The following is a 6,000-nucleotide window of genomic DNA, read 5'->3' as shown; positions in this document are numbered from 1 at the left end:
ACTCATGGCAGCCCAGCTCCAGGTTGAGCTGTTGTTCAGCATCTTAGCTGTAGAGGGCAGTGTCACTGGCCCTCATATGTGGGATCCGAACCGGGGCCTCTGGCATCCCAAGCGAGTTCTTAACCATCGCGCCACTCGGCCGGCCCAGAGAAAGTTACTTTTAGATGAGGTTTGTGACTGAGAGTTGAGAGAAGCAAATGGAACGTGCATGGAACTTGATATTAAACTGGAGCATCTGTTTGGAAAAATACATTTATTAACTTCATGTATTTATTTATACCCTGCCTCATTCCAAAAATGTAGCTTTCAAAACCACATTTGTTATGACAAGAAGAGAGGGTAAAAAATGAGGGTAGGCAAATTAAGATGATGCTACAGGCATCCTAAGTCCAACAAACATTTGCAGTCAGATCCCACCATTTGTTAGAGGGGCACATAAGCAACTCCTAAGATTCTTATGCCCGAAAAAAATAAAAACAAGCCAAGTATTCTGTGTAGAGTAGCTTTTTCCTTCTACTGGAATGCAGGAAAATTTCCCCATTTGGTCTTCATACAGACCCCATGCTACAGTGAGCAACACCCATAGCTGTTTCACAGAATGAGTTGGTGAGAGGATTGGAGTGAATTAATTAACCCATTGTCTGGAAACCATTTCTTTTCTCTAGAAACTTTTCCACATGTCTTAGTGTACCTATTTATGTGACCTTCAGTATGACAGTTTCCTCCATAGTAAAATCAAGGATTTGGACTAGAGCTGGGCTTCTCAAACTGTGCCCTGGGGTACCTAATATTGTGTTGGGGCAATGTGAAGTCACAGGACAAAAGTGCATATGGGTTTTGGTTGAAGATTTTTTTATGACAAAACAATATTAAAATTTTTACGAAATGTGGAGTCATTCTAGAAACAAAGAATTGAACCTAAGTGTTTCATTTTAAGGGAATTTTCTGTTGCTTGAATAGCCATGAGAGGAACATCAGTAATTCTTCTTTCCTCCGTGAAGATATAACACAAAACTACATGAAACCTATAATTTCATTTACGTATTAATAATTTGCTTTCAATTCAGTCTACATGTCCATTACCATGATTTTTTTTAAAGGGGGGAATTTTGGCATTATGCAAAGAATGAAAACTCACAAATCTGTACAAATAATACATTTCAGTAATGATGATTTGTAAATATTTTATCTGTTCTCCATATAATTCTGTAAGAAATTATCTCTATTTTATGGAAGCTCAGAAAAGTTGAAATAATTTGTCTGGATTCACTTAATGAATAAATGAATAGTGTGGGAGTCTAAAGTTTATTCTATTGCCTCAACAGGGTAGAATTAATTTCAGAACACACCTTGTAATGTATACATTTATTTTTATTTATCAAACACTATGATGTTCATCATTAGGTGTTATCCAAGATGCAGCATTTAGGAAATCATCCTCACAGGCTTGGGTGTGGATTATAAACTTTGAGAAGTAAATAGTTCAACAGCTGTTTCTCTATTTATTTGAGGGTGTGGCACCTTTTTTCCCCCCAGTAAATCATTATTAAACTCAGCTCATGGTTTAGTTTTATTGTGTGTGTTCCCATCAGGTTAGATCCCACTGAATGCTTTGTCGGTCATTGCAGTATACAGATAGTTACAGCAGAATAATTTTGGAGCTGCAACAGACTTTAGAGGCCATTTATCAGCAGGTTCCAAACTGTGCTATCTGTAGTCTTAAAGATCCTGTGGGGTTCCTACACATCCCCAGTGGACTATGGAGCAGAATGGGTGGTGAGCTGGAAGTACCTCCCCTTATTACTCCCCCATCTCTACTTCCGTCAGCTCCTGTTTTCTCGGTTTTATTTGTTTCTGCATCTAGGTAAATTTTTGGTGGAAGAAAGGATGCTACACCTTAAAAAAATATGTAGCAAAACAAAACAAAAATTAAAAACCAGTTTGAAAACTACTGGTAATCCAACTCCTTTTATTTTCTTCAGGGAGCAACTATTGGCTCATCTAGGTGAAATGATTTGCCTAGGAACACAGAACAAGACACAGCGGAACTAGAATTAAAGCTAGTCTTCTAGCCGTGAGTCTGGTTTTGCAGCCACTGTGCCATGCTGAATCTTAGATGGCTCGATGAGGGCTCGCGGTAGTGGGGAGAGAATAGTCTTAAAGGTGGACAGGTTATATTTCCAGATGTGAAATAAAGGTAAAAGTTTTGTGTTTAGGATCTATTTGAATGTCTCATCTGAAATACCCTTATCTTGAACTTAAGTCTCCTAAATTTGAATATTTTCTATTTCCTGACTTTAAAGATTATCCTCGGACCCCAAAACCTATTATTTGTAGGACTTTCCGTGCAGAGAACATCCTTAGCAGTGTTAACTACACATCTTAGTGCAGAAAATCAAATCACTTTGATAGCAACTCTGATCAGCTCGTAGTGGAAGGCAGTTCTCTTTTCAGAGGTTTTTGAGACCCTCTCTGGAGTCAGCAGGAAAAAGCATGATGATGTTCTACTAGTGATGGGTAGCATAAGCCCCCAAGTGGGGAGGGGCAGCCCGTGAGCTAGATATTACCATCCAGTAAAGGCACCACCACTTCTTTTTAAGGGTCTATAAGCATGAAATATAGGCTATACCTGTATCCCTTCCTAAACATTGTGTTCATCTTGAAGTCATGGGTGCTCTAAAGAAGACAGAGGGAAAAATACAACAAATAGAAGAAATTGGTTATTTTCTTATTACTATTGCCTGTTCAAGGATAGGAAAAGGAATAAAGGATTTCATTTCTTGCTTTGTAGAGAGCATGGTAGAGCAATGGTAGTCCATTCTTTAAAGAAAATGGCCCCAAATTAGTAATGCACGAATGAAAATTATATTGAAGTAGAAAACAATTCTAGCAATTTTTTTTTTTTTTTACCCCTTAGGACTTGCCTCAAAGAGCACTTCAAAAATTGAACTGAGAAATCCCAAGCAAGCTGTTTGAATTTTCCTGTATATTCTTGTTCTACATCCTCTAAAGGACCAGACAAATCAAATTGGTGGTTTTTGGTGAGTACACCTGCTGGTGTCCTTTTCTTCTTAAGGAAAACCATCAATTTTCATTCCTATCACCAAGATATCTGCTGCTTAGTGTGTACCTGGTGTGTGTTTATGTGGCAACGCAGTGGTTATACAAAATGATAAGTCATTTTGAACCCACAGTATAAATCCTTATTACTTGGTGTAGTTTATATCTTTGTGACTCAAGAGGAAAAACTACTGCTACTGTATGCATGTGCGAGCATTTTAGGAGTTAAGAGATGAGGAATAATTATGTATTGCTTATAATCTGTCTTTTTTTCTTTTCTTTTTTAAAGTTAACTTCAGGTGAGCATAACAACATAATGATCAGACATTTACACCCCTCACAAAGTGATAACCCCTCCAAGTCTACTACCCGTCTGATATTGTACATAGCTATTACAGTACCATTGAATATATTCCCTCTGCTGCAGTTTACATCCTGTGACTATAAATATATATATTAACATTCAATATTATTTTATATTAGTTTCAGGTATACAGCACAGTGGTTATAATCCATCTTTTATGTTGTCGTCCCCGCCCCCCCACCCACCCAAAAAAAGGCAAGGGTATTTCAGTCAGCTTGTGTTTTGAAAGTGCTGGACACAAGGAAAGGTCCTTTGGACAAGCTAGAGAAGATACTTGTGTGTTTTTGAACAATCCTCATGCCTTCTCTAATTTGTTTCCTCACCTGTCATGTCAGGCTCTCTAAATCATGGCAATGCAGTGAATTACAACATATATAAATACACTTTGAAAACTATATCATTCTCTACAGATAGCGGTATTATTATTCTGTGATAATTTTATGCTATGGCATGGACATGAAGCATAAAAGAAAGAAGCTACTTCTTTCAGCTTCACCTGGAACCCTGCATGGCCAGCCCTCCCCAGCCACAGCCCTCACAGGTAGAGGTAATACCTCCAAAAGTTAGAGGTAATAGATCTTTGTATGTCAGAAAGGGACTTCTGGTGACACCGATGTGCCCAACAACACCCCCCAACCCCCACCCCTGAAAAAAAGTCCCTTTTCATATCCTCTTTGCTGGGGCCTGGACTTAGTCCACTGAATTTAGGAAGTCGGAGAGCTAATTATTTTTTTAATTATGATTTTTTTTCTTTTTAAAAAAGCATATTCATCAAAGGAAAACTGGAAATTAAAGAAACAATATAAAATTACTTATCACCCCACAATTCAAAGAAATCACAATTAACATGGTATATTTATTCCTTTTTTGTTTTTTTAATATTTTTGAATGCTTTTTGAATAGTATAGATATCTATATATATACCTATATATATAGATATATATATACATATATTCTAAAATATTTAACAAGGTTAACATAGTAGAGAAATGAAATAAGTATTCTAACCTACAACTATGCCATAATTTATTTAGCCATTTCTATACTGTTAAACATTATGTTTGTCACATCACATATAACTATATACTATTATTTTCATTACATTATGTTATAAATACCACTATAGTGAAAATATTTGACTATAAATTTACCTGTGTCTCTGATTATTTTCTCAGAGTAAATTTCTATAAATGGATTCACTGAGCCAGTGAGAATGAACTTTTTTTTTTTTTTTTTTTTTTTTTAGCTGAGCCATCCTGCCACCTGTTGGCAGCTCAGTGGCTGTTCAGCTTGGGCCAGGACTCAAACCGCTGTTGCTCAGAGCTCAGACTCTTGAGTGAGCTCTTAACCAACTGAGCCACTCGGCCGGCCCTTGAGAATGAACTATTTTTAATGAACACTGAAGCACTAGAACACTTAATATTGTCAAACTGTCCTCCAGAAATGTACCGAATTGTACTTGCTCTCCCATCTATCCCCACCAGTGATATATGACGATGTTAATTTCACTGCACACATGTGAAGATTGAGTTCTATCTACTTTAAGAACGTTTAAAATTATAAATATTTCTACAGAAGCTCAGGAGATAAAAGGCTATTCCCTCCACCAGCCCACCCCATGCTAACCAATGTCAAGTCCCTACAGCAGAAGACAGTATCATCCGATCAGCGTTGTGCATTAATATCAATCTCTCAGGTCTTTCCCTAGGGACAAGCATATATGAAGCTTGCATTTATTCACTTGGTATTTATTATCACCACTTTTCTTCATTTCTGTACTATGTGCTTCAGGAGAACAAAAAAGATCTTTTCATTGTCTATGAGAAGTTTAATTCAGTTGATGAGCTCAGACAAACAACAAACTCAAAAATACTTAAACTTGGATAGTTCACTTAACTGCTGTAGACCTATTTCTTCTTTAAAATGAGAGGCTCAGTTTGTCTATTTCTAAAGAGAATTTGAAGTGGTTTTTAATAAACATGTGCATATACACACAGGTAGTGAAAACAACAATAAAGGTCATTATGTAGATATGTAAACTTAACTGTAAACAACCTAATGTTTTGCATAACTTCCATTATCTGGCAATGAAAGTACATCAATTTCTTTAAGAGTGAAGTTTCCCGGCATTAAATATTAGGAAATTTTTTTCAAGTTAATCATTTTTTTAAATGTAAAAATAAAGTAATAGGAAAATCCTTCAAGATGGCTTCTAAGGTTTCTTTTAGCTCTACCACCTATAATTCATAAGTAATGGATAAACTACCAAAGATCGGGGGTCCCCAAAGCAAAGGAATGGTCAGTGAGCGTCACAGAGAGGTTTGTAGAATCATGACTAGGATTTTAGAGGTGATACTTTCTACCGATTAGTTCTGTCTAATCTTCATCCCCACCCTGGCACTAATTGCCCCTCCAAAACACACACACTAAAAGTCTACACTTGTACTGTTCATGGATTTTCATCAGATTTTCAAACTTTGGAACACACCAAACAGGTTTAAGGGGTAAATATGTTCATGATATTTAGCTATCCTTTACCATTACCCACCTACACCTGCCAGAAATGTTAAAATTGT

At 36.7% G+C, this 6,000-nt stretch overlaps 1 protein-coding gene across 16 annotated transcripts in view; it reads left to right on the top strand.

Moving 5' to 3' along the window:
• Positions 1 to 6,000, top strand: part of RBM47 (RNA binding motif protein 47) — a 156,026-nt gene that overhangs the window by 115,727 nt on the left and 34,299 nt on the right. For 12 of the 16 annotated variants that reach the window (XR_002123818.1, XM_019640877.1, XM_019640878.1 and 9 more), the window contains one exon: positions 2,918 to 3,041. The exons of the other annotated variants lie outside the window; for them this stretch is intronic. The gene's annotated coding sequence lies outside the window, so the exon portion shown is untranslated. The remainder of the gene's footprint in view (positions 1 to 2,917; positions 3,042 to 6,000) is intronic. 16 annotated transcript variants of the gene reach the window in all.

This window comes from Hipposideros armiger, unplaced genomic scaffold (assembly GCF_001890085.2).
Source record: "Hipposideros armiger isolate ML-2016 unplaced genomic scaffold, ASM189008v1 scaffold_53, whole genome shotgun sequence".
Lineage (NCBI taxonomy): Eukaryota > Metazoa > Chordata > Mammalia > Chiroptera > Hipposideridae > Hipposideros > Hipposideros armiger.
Note: the sequence above shows the minus strand (reverse complement) of the source record. Positions and strands in the feature narration are given on the sequence as shown.